Below are 19908 nucleotides of genomic sequence, written 5' to 3'. Positions count from 1 at the left end.
GTGAAGTGCTCATCTCTGCACTCAGAGCTCAGGCACCAAACCATCATTTGGTTTAATTTCACCAGAACCCCCATCCATCACAGCCCACTGTAAGGATGCACAGCACAGCCACACCATCTCTATAGGTCAATAAAGTTACTGCCTACAGGCAGTGATGTACCACGTTGTTATCCTTCAGGAATTCAGAAGAGTCAGTCATCTTTTCAAAGACAGATTTGTTGCCAGAGTTTGATATTGTTTTCTAAACCCTGTGCCCATGCAAAGTATAAACTCAGCTAAGCTTTAAATATTTACGCTTCAAGCCTTTCTCCCTTCTGGGACTGGAGTGTCACTGGGGAGAGACTTGCACAGTTTTGAAATGGCAGTATGATATAAATTGGCATAAATTGAGCTGGTCACTTGAAAAAAGTGTTTGCGAATAATGCAGCATAATTTTATCAGTATTTTGAAAGTTTTGGATTGTTTCTTATTCTGAAACAAGAAATAGAACTAGATACATAGATAATTATGTATCTATACATAGATACTAGATATCTATACATAGATACTAGATAATTTTCATGAGCCTCTATGTTGGGAGTTTCTGTTGTGGATGTAGTGGCATTAAATAAATACATATACTTTTGTTCAGTATATGTCAATATTAAAATCAAAGAATAAGAATTACAAGGTATCTAATGGGACAGGAATAACTAACGGAATCTAATGGAATAACTAATTGAATAACTAATTGAATCTAATGGAATAACTTTCTCATTATTTCTGTTTAATATTTTTTCCAATTTAATCAAAATTAAAATACAATAAATCTGTACAACCTGCACTAATATAATTTTCATTTTCTTACAATATTGTGTCTATCTTTGTATCTAATATAGTCATACATTAGACAATAAATACTTCGAGACTGTATATTACTGGTGATCTTTCGATCTAGGCTGTAGATGCAATATAACTTTATTGCCCATTTCCTTAAAATCTGAAATTTTGAATGTGTGTTAGCTTGCATGTTTGTTAGGAATAAATCCCAAATTTCTTGGGACTTGATTTTTATGGCTGGACATCAGGAGCCAAGGACTAGTTCTCAGTGATCTATGCTGCATCATTGGTTGTACACTAGTCTGAGAAAACAGTGTCACAGCAAAAAATTCTTTTACCATGTGTCAAATAATTACTTCACTATTAAAACTTAGAGATGTTAAAGGAGCTTCTCAGGACTTTTGTCTACTTCTGGGCTCAAAAAGCTGCAGGAGTTGACACAATGCCATGGTAAATAGATAACATAATCTCCTTGGAGTCAAACAGTCGACAACTGAAAAGCCTGTTTCATCTCACATCTCTCTGGATGGTAGCTATCCACTTGTGTTTGTATGATCCCACCAGGGAGCAAAAGAGGAAACATGCATTTATAATCTGTGCCCTCTAACCAGTTTTCTGGCTCTTTCTCTCAATTTTTGATAAAACCTTTCTCAACTGTTATGAAAGGTTTAGCAGCAGTAGAGCAGAGTGCCCTGAAGGATTTTTGAAGCTGGGACATCAGGAATTTCAGTCTCTTCAGTCACCATTTTCAGCAACAAAAATTTCTGATGTGTGCAAGAAAAATTTTTTGGCAATGGGAGAGGTAAATCATTGGAGCAGGTAACCAGAGAGATTGTACAACCTTCATCCATTGGGATGCTTAAATTCGGCTGGACTTGGCCCTGAGCAAGCTGATACAAATTGGAGGTTTGATTTTGTTATCCCTGTTTTGAATGGGGAGTTCTAGTGAAATCCTAATTTTTCTTTAAAGAGGTGATCAACTTCTGCAGTTCTCACTGCAAGTTTAGAAGAATGAAATAAATTATTGAGAAGTTTTGTAAAAAATGGCATGCTCCTTTTAGGTGCCTTTGTATTTATAGTGTACATTTAGAAACATTTCAGTTTTTTGTGCATCCCAGTTTCACCCCACAGTAGAGGAGTAAATGGTGGCAAATTGTCCTGTTATCCTTTTCAAAAAAACCAATATAAGGTCCAACTTTTTCATTAATGAATTGTCTGGAAAATTCTGGGGGTCCAGAAGTACAAAGTTAATTCCTGTACCTAATAACTGGGTCAGAGTTCTGTGGGATATCAGACTATGTCTGCCTGCTCTGAAATTCATGTGGTCTGGTTTGCTTTCTATTTTCCTCTGGGTTGATTTAATCACAGTGAAAATTCACTTACAAGTATAGCAGCACAAAACCAAAAGCAGAATTTAAAAACCTTACGTCAAATATTGATTCTTACTCCCACAACACTATTCAAGCATATAACTCACCCTTCTTTTAGTAACAATTAAGAATCTTCACTATACTGGCAGTACTTCATTTACAGAAAAAATATAGTATGAAACAGAATCAGGAACTTAACTGAAAATGGAAAATATGCATAAAGCATATATATACATAGTATACTCTATATATGTACAAAGTATGCTATAAAAGGGTTCTCACAAGTTCTTACAAGGTTTTTTTGGTTGGTTTTGTGTTTTTTAAAATAACAAATATAATACTTGATAAATACAATACATTAATCTGGAGACTGTGAGAACTGCAGACACAGACAAACTGATAATGGCAAATAGACTTGGCCATCTCTTGTGGCTCAAGTTGGAATATGTAAAGACCTAACAGATAGTAAGAAGTTGCTGATTACTTTTCTTTAGTTTTGACTGTAACTTTGAAGCAAAGTACATCCCTGGAGTCTTTACAAAGTTCTTTAGCTTCCTAAAAGGCCACTGGAGAGCCCACAGGAAGAATTTTGTATCTACACTATAACAGGCATTGATGAAAGCCTTGAATTAAGATCATTGACAGCAAAAAGGGGCATAACTGGCTTTGATTTATCCTTTTCTGGATAGAGGGTAATAACTTTTACTTTTATGCAGTTTCCTTACAGACTGAAATTCCATAAACCAGAGAGGTCTCCATGGTAAAAGCAAGCAGGACTGCAGCTCTCACCTACTGTTTGTGGAACCACTGTAGAATGGAAAAAAAAAATATTTCAATGCTTTGGCCAAGGGATAATTAGCAAGAAAAAATTTTAACAATGAAAAATATAGGAACGTACTGAGGAAAAAAGTACAGATCCTGTGACTTGTCATGTTTTTAAATAGCTGGCTTTATGATTCAGCCTCTTAAGCTGCAGGTGCTGCAGAAACAATGCCAGTATACCAACAGCATTGAATTAATAGAGGCAGAATAATGAGGCCAAGCTTTATTATGCTGATTAAAAAAATGGTTTCTGAGTTCTCTTCCTGGTCCTGGGAGAGCAATTGTTTGCATCTGAACAAATTGCAAAACTATTCATTATTGATTTTGCCCCTCTCTTTTTTTCTTCTCCCACATAAGAGTAGGTACACAGTGCAGAAAAGAATGTGAGCTTTTCATTTTCCTGTTGTGCAAGCCAGCTGTTGAGGCAATCAGTCATGGGTCTCAGCCTCAGAGTAGGACCATATCCAGGGAGAAGGATTATTTCTAGGAGAAGCAGGGATAACGGTACTTTTGAAGGCTAATCAAACACATTGGAAGGGACAGAGTTCAGAAGAGGGAAAAATGCAAAAAAAAAAAAAAATCTGGAATACATAGAAGACTTTGTCTAATCTTTATGAAGTGAGGTTTGAGAGCTTCTCCTAGGAGTGAGAGAAGGTTAAAAAAAAGGTTAAAAAACTGGTTAAAAAAGAGATGCAGCATAAAATAAGCCATTGAATTTTGTGACTGCATACAAATAAGGAAACAGATAAGGACATACATAATAATAAACAAATAAGGACATGCATAATAATGGATGTAGAGATAGATAACCTTTCTGTAGAAGATGTAATTAGTTTCAACACTTTGGATGATGCTCTTCACCTTTTCTCTCCTTCACTGACTTTGAACATACTTTGTTACAAAGAAGTGCATCCCCTACAGCTCAGTCATCCTATGCCATCTTTAGACATTTTCAGTCTGGTTTCACATTTGTTACTGTAATAATCTGTCATCTAAGTAAAACAAGGAGGCTCTCATTCTGTCTGTACTATGTCCAGAAGTGGAGGTGGTTTCAGACACAGAAAATCACAAACTTAGATAACATTATTTTTCTCTTTTCTTTATTTATCCAAAGCATTTCCTAGGAAAATATCAGAAGAAATATTTTGAAGATATCCTTATTGCTGCTTACAGCTGTTATTAATGTACATATGATTTATTTCAGCTATGTCAGTTTAATCATTCCTATAGAAGAAAAAAAAGAAGTGTAGTGATTCCATGAAGGAATAAATATTGTCTGAAAGTGCAATGTATTCAGTATAAAATGAACCAGGTCACATTCTGGGGATTATAAGTAGAATTTCTGGGTTTGCCTGTGTGTTACCCTGCAGTGATTCACTTTGCTACTCATTTTCCATTTCATATTAAAGTAAATACTTGTGTGTTCTTCTACCTTAGCCTTACCTCTTCAACTACATGTTTCTTGGTATTTGAAGGGACAATTCTAACTCTTAAGCAGAAAGCTGCAGAAAGGAAGTAAAAGATAGAATCTTGTTTTGAGTAGATCTCAGATAACTACTCTATTTTTGCCTTTCAGGACCTCTTTGCCATGTGTCATTAACGAAAAGAAAGACTTCTTGATGCTAGTAGTTATAATCACCAAATATATTATTATATTATTATTATATTATATTATATTATATTATATTATATTATATTATATTATTGGTTGTAAAATGCTTATACTATTTAACCATTTTATTGTTGATTTTTCTTGGCAGATTTTTATTTTCAGAATTCTCGTCACCTTAATGTTCCCATTAGAGATAGTGAGATGGTTTCCACACAACAGCCATTCCTTCCAGATCCCAATTTTTCACAACAGTGTCTTCTTACATAAAATTTCTCCAAATTATTTCAATGAGCATGTTACAAATGTTTAGAAATGCAGGTGTCTCCTGCTGTCAGCTGTTTTCCTTTCTAATGTCCTTAGTCAAGGCATCTTAGTGGTGGTGGGAAATGGCACTATGGCAATGAATCAATTTAAAGTTGAAAGTTAAAGCACAATAATTGTATTTGTTTTCAGAAAGCAATAGCAGGATGTAAAAGAAATGTAATTGACACTGGAATATAGTGATTTTTTAGTTGTTAAAAGGAATATCTTTATCCTGAATTTATTACTGCAGAAAATAAAAATATTAAACGAAACGTTAAAAAATTGCTAACTCACCTAAAACCAGCTAGATTATACTGTGGCCCTGTTGTACTGCTTTATACTTTCTGCTGAACCATCTGGTCCTGGAACAAGATTGGACTAAACAGTTAGTGGGATTAATCTCAAGCAGATTAAAGCTAGGAGAGTAAATATCTCTCTGATACTTTGCTATTGCTTGAGCATAAACTAGTAAAGCTTTCTAGATTCTTTGAAATCTTCCTTTTCCTCTTCACGTTTGAGACCCTAGTCCTCTGTCCCAAGGTCTTGCACTGTCTGCTCCAACTCAAGATAAAAATCCTCTTTCTCCTCTACCCTATCCAGCAAGGTGTTGTCCATAATACCCACAACTGAAGATGATTGAAGATCCTTTATTCTTCTCTCTGGATGACCAGGGGATGAGAAAATTTGAATGATGCTTTGGTAGTGAAATACTACAGGGTAAGATCTGAACATATCTTCTAGTTTCATACAGCTGAAAAACTAGTTTGAAGTGGATTCAGCTCATCTAAAAATTGTGAATTTTACTACTACCTTGGTTTCTGTTGATCAGACTATGGTGAAAGAAAATATTTTGAAAATACTATTTCTAGACACATAAAAAAGAAGAAATGTGAAAGGCAAGAAAAAGAGTCATTTATTCTGACTCAGATGTTGAATATAGGTTCAGATTCCTTGGCAATAAATTAATTAACTCAAATTGTCTGAAAAATTGCATGGGAGTATTAGAGAAATCAATAAAATATTTGTAAGCAGGTGTATTTAGAACTGTTTTTAGTTTCAGAAAAAAATGTTTTCAAAGCTGAGGACTGCCACTAAACTTCATCAACACTTTACCTTCAGTACACAGCCAGAAGTCCCACCGTCCTATGTTTAAATTGAGATAGACTTGGGGATTCAAGCATTACAAAGAAACAATAAAAACCAGAGGATTTGACTGAACTAGTGCTTGACGTTTATTAGAGAGGCACAGATTTTAAAGTGATCATGGTGAAATGAGAGTAGTGAAGGAGAGGAGCCCAAGAATATAAACTAGGTTAGTGTGTAACAACTGGAGGAAGAATTGCCTCATATTTTCTCTGATATCCAAGATACATCCCACCTATTCTGGGATGACATTAGATGTCCATTAGATGTGACTTTAGGTCAGAAGTGGGCAAATTGCCAAGTTCAAATCGGTTGCAAAAATTGTTCCACATGGTACTTTTCTAAAAAATGCTTAAAATCAAATTGATTTTGCTTTAATGAGTTTCCTTTGCTTATTTTAAAATGGTGGGAATAGATGCGTTGGATTAGATGATATCTGGGAATCTTTGTATTTCAGTGGCTCAGTGAAGCTATTGCACAGTGAAATCCAGTTTCTTGATTTTCACAGTGTAGCTCTGAACTCAGATCCATTCCTGCCTCAAAGGTTTTGTTCCCCACCTGATATTACTGAATATTAGAAGAATTTCTGACAGAATGTTCCCCAAAGGCAACAAATTTCTATAATATACCATTGTTCAGAAAACATGTAATGCCTTAGTTTCCTTTTCTCATATAACTACAAATAACCTAATAATTTCCAGGGAATGTAATTTGGCAATACTGTGGACAACAATAAAATCCAAACATGCAATGTTCTGTATAGTAACTGATCTTAGGAAATGGTTTCTTAACTGTCACTAAGTCGCATTTCATTTTTCCTACAGTCTCTGCTTCCAAACAACAATACCCCCCCCACACCACTAATAAATAAAAAAATCCCCCAGAAAAATCTGACTTTGCTTTGCTTGTGATTCTTTTTTTTTTTTTTTTCCAGCTTAATCCTGTTCAAGGGTGGCCTGAACTGTAACTGGAAGATTTTCCTCAGAAGTGTTTCCAAAATTTTTCTGAGAGTTATGTATTAAAAATAGTATCTTCAGTATATTAGCTTCTCACTCTACATTTGGCAGTTTTTATTTCTCATCATTTGGCCACAAAAATTATGAGAGTTTTGTGGCATTTAGTAGGTCTCATTGTATTTTAAAATTTTAATTAATTAAATAATTTGAATTTATATTATCTCATTGTATATAGCTATTTGAATGCACATGACAGGTTAAACTTCAAGAGTCTCTGACTCTTTGGAAGGAGCTGGGAATGATATCTGTCTTTTTTCACAGGTTGATCAAAATACTGACTTGTTGTTGGAAATTGCCTGCCATATCCAGGTCATTCTCAGTTACCTCAAACTTGTGAGCATTTATAGCAGTAACAAAAATTTAATTAAGTATCCAGTGGCCTTAATTTTTCCTACAGAATATTTCCCTCTCTACTAACAGTGCTCCTAGCATAGGTTTGTCAGCAAATATCGCTGACATCAAAATAACACAGTGCATGCCTTGTTGAAAATGCAGGTTTAAAATAGTCAGAACCGTCCCAATTCCCACTTTCCAGAAATTCTGGTAGGGAAGTCTCTACAGGCAAATATTTTTCTTTCCAGTGTTCTCCTTCATCCCACCAAAGAATTCACCTTTAGTTACCAGCCCAATCCATACTTTTGCTGGTTTCCTACAAATTTTACATTTCTTCCACATCTTATTATCTTTATTTTTCTTTAGGAAATCCATCTTTCATTTAAGATATGTATTCTCCTCCAGAAAACAAATAAAACATTTTCCATTGGAAAGAAGGCCATGGTTTTCCAGTTGGGTCCTGTTATTACTGTTAAGTCACTACACCTTTTGGGAACTCTGAAAATGCACACAACTCTTTGAAATAAGCTTGAATGAGAGACGTCGTATTCATTTTAACACCAAATGTAAATATTACTGTTTCATTTTTTAGCATATATTTATTTTGAGTAGTAAACTATGTCAAAGATTTTGAGCTAGTAAATTTTCTGTCTCTGTTCCCAGAAAAGTTAAGATATTGAGTAAATACTGGAAAGCTTGAATGGTGTCACAGGTAAATATTGACAGAAAAAAATAAATTACTTGTGAAAAGTGGCATAATGCTGTAATCTGAAAACAGTGAGTTGGTTAAGAGGTCTGCTTGATGGAAAACAAATATGCAGACATTCTAATGGGAAGACACATCTGCTCATAGATGAACCTCCCTCTCAATATCTGAATACAACATGTAATATCTGAAGGACAACATTTATTTTATGCTTTGAAGTACAGAATCAAGTTTAAAGGTTTGAGTTTAAGCAATGTGTAGTGTACTCAGATTAATCTTGAAAGAAATAATTTTCAGAAACAACTGTGTGGGAGACATATGTCTACAGGACAGATGGAGAGATATTGCAGCTTGTCATTCTTAGATGAAGGAATGTGTTCAAATATTTTATTCTAATTGTATTTTTATGCTTGCTACAGTAGATAATTTATAAAGGCACCATCTATAATTTGTCAGTCTAGCACAGCTTGCTTTTATTGAGAAAAGTAGAGAAGGCATGAAGAAAGCTGTGATATCCTTTAATATTTGTTGAATAAAGTGCCAGAAGGAAGATTTAACATTCTTCCCTGTCTCTGTTTAAAAATGCAAAATCATTTTGCTAGACATTGATTTCCAGAGGAGTTAAGAAGGTTGATTAAAGAATATAAGATTGGTTACTTAAAGTAGAATGGGATGTGAAAGTAAGAGCATAATAGGATAAAAATACACATTATTTGAAGTTTTGAAGAATGTCTGTGCCAGGCTGTCTCTGACTACATGATAACAAAATTCTGGCCTACAGGCAAAAAACAGATATATTTTTTTCCTTCAGTCACCTCTTTTCTGACCACTGGGATCTCAGTTGCACATCTATGTTTTTTTCTTCTAAGACTGTTGTGAAGTTGTCAAATGCCTAATGCAGCTGTGGCACACTAGAGTGATTCCATACTGATCACAAATTTTGAAAGGTGGATCAAATTTTCGATACACTTGGTTCCAAATGTGGATTGATCGCTTGACTTTCTTTTTTTTTTTTTCTAAGAGGTGGTGAGAGGACATGTTACAGCTGCTGTCAGTGTGAGAACTGAATTTCAGGACTGGGTTTTGAAGGAAACTTAGAGAAATGTTTTCTTTTTTTTTTTTTTAATTTGCACTATTTTTGTAACATTTCATCTAGAACAGAATTCTCTTAGCAAGTTGTAGGACCTACAGCTTCACTGGTTTTTAAAGGCAAGAAAGAATTCTTTAGCTTCTTTCCCTAAAATATACAAGATGGATGGGATTTCTTCATCAGAGGAGTGTCTTTCAAGTGGAAAACTGTGTCGTGTATACATATTTCAGGTCATACATATCTAATTGTTCACCTCCTTGAATAATGAGTAAGCATTATTGGGACCCCTGCTTGTGAGAGATAATTATCTCCATTTTGCTCTACTGCCTTGGTAGCATGGCTGTTCCTTAGATACTGACTTGCTAGAAATGGTTTGTCTGAAAATTTAATTTGACTTTGGCTACAGCTCAAAAAAAAAATTCAGCACTCATTAAGGTTACTAATGATGAAGTTTTGATTTTATAAATTTCTCAATACTGTCTTATTAAATGGAAGTGCCATTTTTCTGGTGTAAATTAATTCATATCATCTTGTAGGTGATTTTAGCCTATAAGCTCACTGCTTGCTAGATAGATGAGATTTATTACCTTGTGAAGTTTTTCTCAGGTAACAGACAAAAGATTTCTTGAGTTGACTTTCAGTGATGCTTTTTAAATGGGTTGTTAAAGTTCTGCTTTCTTTCTGTGTATGGCAAATCCTAGTATAGTTTTTTCATAATTCTATCTGTAGAGTATAAAGGGTGCCTTTGTTAAAAATTATTGTTGTCTTTTTTCTTTTAAATGATTTAACATTCTGTGATGTTTGAGGGATTTTCTTTATCATTCTTAATGTAAATATTTTTACAAATAAAATAGCTATTGTTGTTTTATACAATAGTTTTTTACTTCAGTTAGGCATATCAAAAAAGATTTAATGAGTTTTCAGTAGCATCTGATATAAAAAACATCCATTAAATTCAGAATATAATTACACATATGCACAGCACAGGTCTGAGGCCTGATTAAACTTATGTTGAATCTTCAATTATTTAGATTTTAAGCATATGGACTGTCAATTAAATTACATTAATTACATTGCTTAAAATATTTTCCCCAACTATTGTGAATGTTAAAGTCATAATACCTAACTGTTGGATAGCAACCATTATTTCCAGACCAGGCTAATAGGGTATCAGTAGCAGCATTTGACACAAAACTTAAATCTGCTTCAGGACTCCAAAGTGGAAAACTGCTACATGCAGCAGCAGTTTATCAAGGACTTCTAAACCTCATGCTGTTTACTTAGAAGCTGATAAATGTGGCACTTCAGCTTTCTCTTCAGAATGGTGTCCACCTTATTCTCCTCATCTTCCCTGCCTTGTTCACCTTCATTCAACTACAAGATAAAACTCCTGCACACTTGATCCCAAAATGAGCCACTCTAAATTAATTCCCATTATTGAAATGCAGTTCCTGAACATTTTGGTATTAAGAGTGAATGTCATGATGGAAGATTTGGTTCAATAATTACAGCCTGTTGAAGTCAGTGGGATTTCTGATGGAGCAAAATCTTTCTGAGCATTATGCAAATGAGCCCAAATCATTATACAGTTATTAAATGACTGTGTGCACAGGAAGGAAGAAAAACAGTTGGTGGCTAAAAATGCTTATAATTAAAAGTGGTGGAAAGAAGTGGAGCAAAGGGTAATCTAGACTGAATGCTAGAAAAAATGCTTAATGGTAAGGTGTATGAAACTGTATAAAAGTTCACTGACTAATGGAAGCAATTTTCAGTTATTACACTGAACTGGACAAAGAACTGAAATCTGTTCTAGGAACTTTTTCTGACATAGTGAGCTGAATAGTGACTTTTCAGAATATGTGAATAATTATTTTCTCTAAAAATCTTGTTAGCCAGGCTGTGGGTTCAGTCAGTAACTTCATTCCTGCTTGAAGATTTTGTATTCTGAGTTGCAGGTGTAGGGAAACATGTAACTTTCAAAATATAATTCTGGTTGTGTGACAGGTACAAATTTCCCAGTTGCCTTTATAAAACAAAAACAAGGGGAGTTCAGGACTTTGAGAAGAAGTGTTTTGTGCAGAATTGAGAAATGGGAGAATGACTACAGGCTAGGCAAAATTGTATTTAATTCTTTAATGGTTCCCACAATCACAGACTTGTTGAGGTTCGAAAGGACCTCTAGAGAGTATCTGGTCCAATCTTTGACTCAAGCAGGATGACCTAGAACTGGGACTTTGTCCAGTCAGCTTTTGACTCTCTCCAGAGATGGACTCTCCAAAACCTCCCTGAGCAATCTGTGACTCATTAGTCATCCTCACAGTCAAAAGGTGGTTTTTGGTCTTTGGAAGGAACCTCCCGAGGTTCAGTTTATGTCCATTGTCTCTAGCCCCATCATTAGGAAAGAAAATTACCTGGTCACTAGCCAATGTAAGTTTTTGGCTTTTGGATGATATTTACTAAAATGGCCAAGACCTACATGCTCCATTTCCTCCCCCCCACACCCCTTAATTAATTCCAATTCCAGTTTCCAGCAGAGAACTCCTTAAAAAGAAAATTAACCCTGTAGTTGTGTTTTCAAAATTTAATTCATCATCTGATTTGTGAGAAGTGAGAAAATGTAGATCGTGTATGGATTTCATATCATCTGTGTAAGGTGATGCAGTGAAGCTTGAAGAGGACTCTGAAAAAGCTCAATTTGTAGGCCTGGAGTTGTTCAATCATGTGTTGTTCAGTGCTTAAGAAGCTGCAGAATACAATTCACCCCACCTTAAAAAATAGACTGGTAATACTCATACCTTCTGCATTTATCATTAATGCTTAAATTGGAAGCATCCAATATTCCTCTTGTAGATGGTGATGAAAAGAACAAAAGGTTGGGATAAGAAATTTGCTACTACCCTAAGAAAATGCATCTTAGAAGAAGGTTTCACATGACACTGTTATTAGTATAGACCTGTCAACACCTTGTCTTAAATTTTTACATCTACATAGATATGTTAGTGCACAAGAGGCCTTACAGACATACTTTATCTCTACCATAATTATGAAGAGAAAAATTAATCACCACAGAAATACCCAGAGAAATTCAGTAAGCAATAATTTCATAGCAAGTATTTAATATATAAAAATAAATACTTATTTATAATAATAATATGCATAAATATGAAGAAATATGCAGAAACAATTTCTTATAAGCTGGTTTATTATTCATAACAAATAAAAGGACTTGACAGTAATTCAAATATAGATTAATACAGAAGAATTTTTTTTCAATATCAGTGACAGATGATTTTTATCTTAAGGTGATATAAAGCATTGGAACTTGACTTCGGTACCTAGCATATAGCTGCTAAGATTTAATGTTGCTGAACAGCTTGCTTGGATGCCTTTCCAATGATTCGCAAAGTTCTGATGATTTCACAGTGATTAACTCTACCATATGTTTTTTTTTTTTCTTAAAGGCCAATTTTGCCAGGCCATCAGTTTATATGTAGATTAAACTGGCAAGTGTGACCAAACTTTTAAAATCAAGCAAAGGAAATGTTAATTGTAGCTACTTCTAGTTTTCTTATTATGATTGGAAAGCTACAAAATAAAGAAGATAGGTAATAAATTAAATTCCCATTAGGGATGACAACTGGAGTAACAGAAAATTCTCCTGTTGTCATGGGCTATAGCTACCAGTAATTTTACATATAAATCATTTCACTCATCTCTGGTTGGCAGGATTTCTTGGCACCACCAATATTTACAGTGGCTGATTCTCTTAGAGAAGGCTGAGAAATATTTTCCTTTCTCACTGCTTATGAATGACTTGTATTTGGTACCAGAAAGAAGGCAGATTTCTAAGTACACAAGAGAGGTTTTGGGTCCTGGAAATGGACAGAAACCAGCTGGTATGAATTACCATGTTTATTACACCATGAGATTAACTCAGTTGGTTAGAGCACAGAAATAGCAGCAGGATCCTGGGATTGATCCCTGTATGGACCTATCACTTAGGAGTAAGACATGATGATCCTTGCAGATCCCTTCCATCTCGAATATTCTGTGATTTAACTAGCAAGGAATGTGGTTAGAGAAATTCTGCTTTTCTGCAGCACCCCATTGTCCAATGAGAGGATAATAAGTGTTGCCTCTCTGACACAGACAATAAAGTGAAAGGGAATAGATACTGGTTTGTAAGAAAATGTGAGGTGTCTGCAGGTTGGTGGTTAATCGGATAATCTCCTGTTTTTGTCTTGAGACCTCAATCTCTTTCTGCCAGGAAGGAAAGAACATTTTGCTCTCAGAAAACTGATGAACTGTTTATATCTGGTTATAGATGGCTTCACTTAGACAATAATGTTTTCTTAATTTATATGAGGAAATTTTCCCAAGAAAAAAAGCTAAATTCAAAATCCTGACTGATTTCTGCTCTCAGAAATCTTGATGCTATGGAAAGGGACAAGTCTGACAAAAAATGCAAGGAGAAATTTAGGTTTAGAATTTACCTGTGTCCTTGGATTGCAGAACCCTTCTAGTGTGTCAGTCCTAAGGTTTATGTAAGAGCAGGCACACAGCTGAGCTTGTGGTTCGATGTCAAGGGAGATAACTGCTAGGTTACAAGAAGGGAGAGATCTGACACTGATATGGATGAAAGCCTGCAGCTTGTTTTATTTCTGTGAACTTAATTCATTAAACCTTTGTAACTTTATAGTCTAATTCTAGATGTGGAAATGAATTAGTAATATTAGTAATAGTAATCCTATGTTCTTTGCAAACACTAAAGCATGTAGATAAATACTTAATAATAACTTCTAAGGATCTTAAGGGAGAACAGGGGCATATTCTTGTTTAAAGGAGCTAAAATATCCAGTATTTTTAATACAGCTTCTCTGTGGTGGGAATTCTTTCATGTAAAAAGACTCTACAGTGACTTCCTGATGATGCGAGAAGCCACCAGAAATTCAAGGGTCTACAGTATGTTTGTAGATAGCTTCCTGCTCCTTTAGACTGGAGGCACCTAGAAGTACTGAAAGCTAGGTACTGAAAGCAATCCTGGTTTACATTAGTTTTATGCACTAGGAAAAGGTTTCTATGCTGAACAGGTAACACACATTCAAAATTAGGGAAAGAATAATTTTATTCCCCTCAACCATATTACTAACTACCATGGTGAAAAAAGTTAGCAGGCACAACAGGTATTCAGAAGGTAAAATTTTTTCTGGAGGGGAGAGATGGGAGGTTCAAAGACTAAAATAGATATCAAACCTTAAAGGGGTCAAAAATTTAAATTAGGGGAGCAAATGAGCTCAGAATAAGAAAGAGGAAATGAAGACCACAATTTAATGGATTGCAAGGAAGTGGAAATATTAGCTATAATTAAACACTTATCAGGGGGAGACAGAAAATTAAGAAAGGATGAAGTGAGGAAATAAGTGATTTACTAATCAAATAATCTAGGAGAAATCAATAAATGCATCCAGGCAGTATATCCTAGAAAAAAGAAACTGCACCACTATGAATATAAATTACTCAATAAAAAGAAGACTATGCATAAATATTGAAAGTCTAAATAAACAGGAGGTAAACTATCTCATTAAAGGGCAGGTGTAGGAGTACTTGGAAATGCTGCCCATATTGATCATTTGAGACAATATACACTTCCCATGATACTGGTAAACAAAATCCATTAAGGAATGAAATTTGACATAGGGATTAACATTTCTCAAATTTTAAACCAGGTTAAATAATGAAATTAGAATAAGTTAGATGTCAGGCCACATTTAGATGCACATATCTTAAAGAGGTAAATAACTTGGTTAAAGTTGTAAACTTCATTTTGTTTTAAGAAAACATGCTATAAAGTATAAGAATTTGCCATACCTCAAGAACCTTTAGAGGACTGCCCTTTTTAATTTTAAAGATTTTTTTTTCTTTGAGACCAATCCTAGAAAAAAAATAGATTATGAATAAATAATAAGAATAGAATAGAATAAAATGAATAAAATATGTCAGCAATTCTTTCTTTGTTGGACCACAGAAGCTTTCTTGGTGTGACGAGAAGGTAGAGGAGGAAGGTCACTAACTCTGAAGAAACCTTTATTGTATGAAGGAATTGACCAACAGAGAAGAATTTTTCTCTTTTGTGAGGACAGTATAGAAGAAAGCATGAGGGATGTGGGAAACTGAATTGCTGACCTCAAGATTTCCATTTTACTTGTGATATCTGACAAGGAAAATTGAAAATTATAAATCCTTTGGAAAGCTTTTTCCTTCCTACTCTGTGTACACATGTACACAAAGAGAAGATATGACACTTGGAAATACAGCAGCAAAGAGTAAAGGAAGAAGTGGCAATAAAGAAGAAAAATACAAGTAACAGAATGCCAAGGCTCATGGACATAGTAAGGAAATAGTTGAAATGTATTTCATCAGTATCATAATGTTAGCCCTTGTGTTAAAAAATATGTTTTAATGATTGTCCTGAACTACTGCCTTTATTTTTGGTTGTCATCTTCAGAATAAGGGTTAGAAAACTCTTTGTTCCCCCTTTCTCTCTCTCTGCATGACACAGGAGAGGCAACCTAAAAGCACAAGCTAATGTTTACTGTGTCCTTTTAAAGGGACACACAGGAGAAAATCTTTCATTCACACTGTAACCCACTTTGGTGGAAAATGAGTAATGAATATAAAGCCTAGTGTAGCCCACACTAAATTGATCATCTGCACAGTGTTGCAAATTAACCTTAAACTAATCAGCTGGCATCTTGAAAAAGGGGATATGTCAGAAATAAAATTCATGTAATACATTGATTGTAGACTAAATCACAGAAAGTCATTTAGAGAGCCACAAATGCTTAGGTGAAAGGGTCATGCTAACTCTACAAAGACAAGACAGGTGAGTTTGTTACAAAAAGAAGAAAAATTTTGATTCACTTTAACATTGACTCTAAAATATTTGGTGATCTGGAGGTATATGTATGAAAAAGTGGCATGGCAGGTGTGTCTTGATGTAGAAGTTAAAACCATATCTTCCTACTGCAAAGCATGGAGATGATCTTCAAACCAGAAGCATGAATCTAGGTCTTCGGTCTTTTGCAAGCCCCAAATGGCTGAGGTTGGGAGGCAGGTCTGGAAAAATACTCCAGCCCCCAGTTCAAAACCAGGCCAGCGTGAGCAGGATGCTCAGTGCTACAGGTGGATCCCTAAATGTAGACGTTATAAAGAATGTTCAATTTCTTTCTTTGAAGCTTCATAGCTGGAGAAAGAATAGGGTTGTGTTTTAGAGAAACAACATATCATGTAACCACTTTGTTAATGTGCACGCTGGGAATCTGGGAGGTGTAACAATAATCAAGTACAGGAGATAAATAAACATTTTTTGGACTAGTGCTCCAACAAATATGTTACAGCTTGAGACAGGCTATTCTGGACAGAACCCTTGTGGGAGAGAAAAGATCCTTTTGTGGCTCTCCAACTTGTTTAAATATGCTAGTTACTTTTCAGCAATGTTATTGGTGGGTAATTCTGCACATATAGCAGAAAGGTATTTGCTGAACTTAGGAGGCAGACCCCCTCCTCCACTTCCAGCTTATTTTTATGGAATCAGAGATTCCCCAGGGTGAGAGAGCAAGTGGATGGAGGTTTCTGGGGTCATTTTTGATTCAGAGAGAATGTTAAGTCACTCCCTCTCACTTTCAGTGCATTTTTAATTTGAGCTGGTTGCTGAAATACAGTTAGGTAGATGGCAACATAATCATCTGTAAAGTTGTTCTTTCTGCCCTTTATGAGGAAATTAAAAACAGCAGATAAACTGAATTCATAAGTAATTAGAATGAGCTGTTAATTGCCACAGTGCAGCTTGCCACTCCAGCTGATTTGCACATGATTTGCCCAGAAACGACCTTCTGTCATTTTCTGACGGCCCTGGGGAATGTGTGGCTGAGCACCCGGCTGACCTCCCTGCTGCACTGGGTAACCTACAGATTGCCTCAGTGATTTGTGATCCCACATCTCACTGCGCCTTTTAAATGCCTGCTCAATTAGATTGGCCACTGATGAAGGTGAATGAAATGAAGCTGCTGTGCCATCAACTAGGAAAGTAAAATAGATGCATCCCGCTTCTTGTCTCACTACAAGGGTATTTCCTCAGGGATGGGACAGAGAAGATTGTTGTCATTTCTGAGCTGCTGAAAGATATCTCTAATCACATACATGGGTGCAGAATAAGAACAAGAATCAACTAGTAAACATTTTAGAAGTAAAGGGATATTACTACTGAAGGAATGGAGTCTACCTGTTAGTGTATCGGGTCTGAAACGGAAAGATTCAGAAGTGTGAGTCCTTTGCTGCTGTTTTCTAGACAGAGTTAAGAGCCTTTGTTAGGGAAGAGGATGTGATGGCCTGCCGACTGCTGCAGACCAAAGTGATAGGTGACCATCACACTGAGGTCAAAGTAAGCAAGGATCAGGGTTAGATTTGTTCAAGCCCCTGGTTTCAAAGCCCAGGGTGACTGTGGTAGCTCAGTAAGAGTGAGTGGTGCCTTTTGTTATGCACTATCCTATCAGACAATGGGCTGGAGGTGAGGTAAGATAAAGAGCCGATTGATCTGATTGTCCTAAAATCTCAGTGTTCTGGGAGGAAAGACATAAAATATTCCTCTTGTCAGGTATTCCTCTTTACTCAAAGTAGGAGACTGAATAATATAAATGGAATATATATTTTTTTCTACTTTGCCACTGCTATAGGATGAAAAGAATGGAAACTGTAGAGCAACAGTCAAAGAGAAAGTATGGAAATAGCACAAGGATGGAATGATTTTAGCAGCAAAAGGAGAGATTTAGATTAGATGTTAGGAAGAAATTCTTTACTGTGAGGGTGGTGAAACACTGGTACAGGTTGCCCAGGAAAGTTGTGGATGCCCCAGCCCTGGAACTGTTGGATGGGGTTTTAAGCAATCTGGTTTAGTGGTATTACTACCCATTGCAGGGCAGGTGGAACTGGATGATTGCTCAAGTCCCTTCCAACCCAAACAATTCATTATGACATTTTATGAAATATTTTGATTCAGGCTGAAAAGAAATTTCAACACAATTTGGGAGGAGGAGAGGAAAGAAAAGAAAATCATTGATTTTGGATAAATATTTGTTTGGTTTAGGTATATTTGATGGAATCTGCTGTCTTTTTAACTTGATATTTTGAAATTGAATTTTGAAGATTTTTCAGTTTGGAAAACTACTTCTAAACCCACTTTCAAATAGCCTTTTCAGAAAAGCAGAATTCTGGTTTGATGAACAAGTGATATTCCAACTCTTGGTTTTCCTCCACAAGAAGAAGAGTAAAATCAAGAATAGACTTCATCCAAAAGCAGCCAAAAGTCTGTTATTTAGACAAAGGTTAAGATCCCAAGATCTTGCTCTCAAATTCTGCATTCTGAACTAGAGTAAACATCTTTCAGTGCTGTTATTATTTAAGTGATAGACTTTCACAAGAAGTCTTTTTAGAAATTTGATTTTTTCAATTACTCAAACATCCATCAGATAAGTGCCACTGTAATATAACATATGTTTTATTGGAAATCCTGATTATACCAGTTATTTATGGAAATTAAATTTCCTTTTTATTGGTCTATTTCTTACACACATACATAACATATTTCAGAACACAGCAGGACTGCATAAAATAAAAGGGATGGATACTGGTTAATATGAAAGGATATTATTAGTGAAAATTAAATTAATTGTATTATGCCTTATGTGCTATTGTTTTTAATGAAAATACTAAAACAAAACAGCAGGATTTCTTGAGAAGGGAAAAATTCTGTAAACAAAGCATCAAATACCTCACCAGGAAGCATTAAATTTCTGAAAACTAGAAAGAAATCAACCATAATTTCTAACCTAATGGGGAAGTTAGAACCACAGTCTCTAAAATATTGTCTGTACTTTCAATTCACATCAATGACTTTTCTTAGTCTTTTTAGACCATTGCTGGTAAATTCAGGTAGTTTTCAGAGTAACTTGTTCCACACCACAGAAAGATTCTACAGACTCTGGTCAACTGGATAGGACTGGATCATATTTAAACACAATGTCCATATTTGTAGTTTACTTCATTGTGCTTGAGAAATTATTGGAATATACTTTTAAAAATTTCCTTTTGGTCTCTCTGTGTGTAATTTTGTATTGATTACAGATATATTGAATTGATGCATGGACTTTTAGCAAAATAATTGCTGTGATAATGTCCATTAAATAAACAGAGGTTAGTAAATCTTGCTGTTATCCACCAAAATATCCACAGATTTTGAATCACATCCCAGTTGAGTTTTTCAGTGTAAGGGCATAGATTTTGTGGATTACATTTGTGCATTGCCAAACTGGAGCTATTCAAAATCTTTTTAATTCATCACAAGACCTATTCTAATCTGGAGCCTGAAAGCTACAAACACCACACATCTCTTCCGAGTATTTACAAAAAAGTCATCAGAAGGAAAATTACCCCATCTGAACACTTTTCCAAAGACAGGAGAGCCTGAAGCATCTATTAAAATTTATCATTTTTTTGGTGAAACCTTTAATCCACTATTGATACGTAATATTCACTAAAATGTAAAAGTGTAAATACTAGGCTGTATACATGTTTAAATCAAATGGGCATTAAGAAAATTAAAGTACTGTGTTACTGCAGGAAGCTGTAACTGTTGCTTG

At 35.2% G+C, this 19908-nt stretch overlaps 1 protein-coding gene across 1 annotated transcript in view; it reads right to left on the bottom strand.

Annotated features, from left to right (window-relative positions):
- Positions 1–19908, bottom strand: part of NPBWR1 (neuropeptides B and W receptor 1) — a 54679-nt gene extending 34771 nt beyond the window's left edge. The window contains 1 exon segment of the mRNA XM_085573815.1: positions 1–19908. This exon segment is cut by the window's left edge and continues 19396 nt beyond it. The gene's annotated coding sequence lies outside the window, so the exon portion shown is untranslated.

This window comes from Lonchura striata, chromosome 2, assembly GCF_050655825.1.
Source record: "Lonchura striata isolate lonStrDom1 chromosome 2, ASM5065582v1, whole genome shotgun sequence".
Taxonomy (NCBI): Eukaryota; Metazoa; Chordata; class Aves; order Passeriformes; family Estrildidae; genus Lonchura; species Lonchura striata.
The sequence above is the reverse complement of the archived record's forward strand: the minus strand, read 5'-3'. Positions and strand labels throughout refer to the sequence as shown.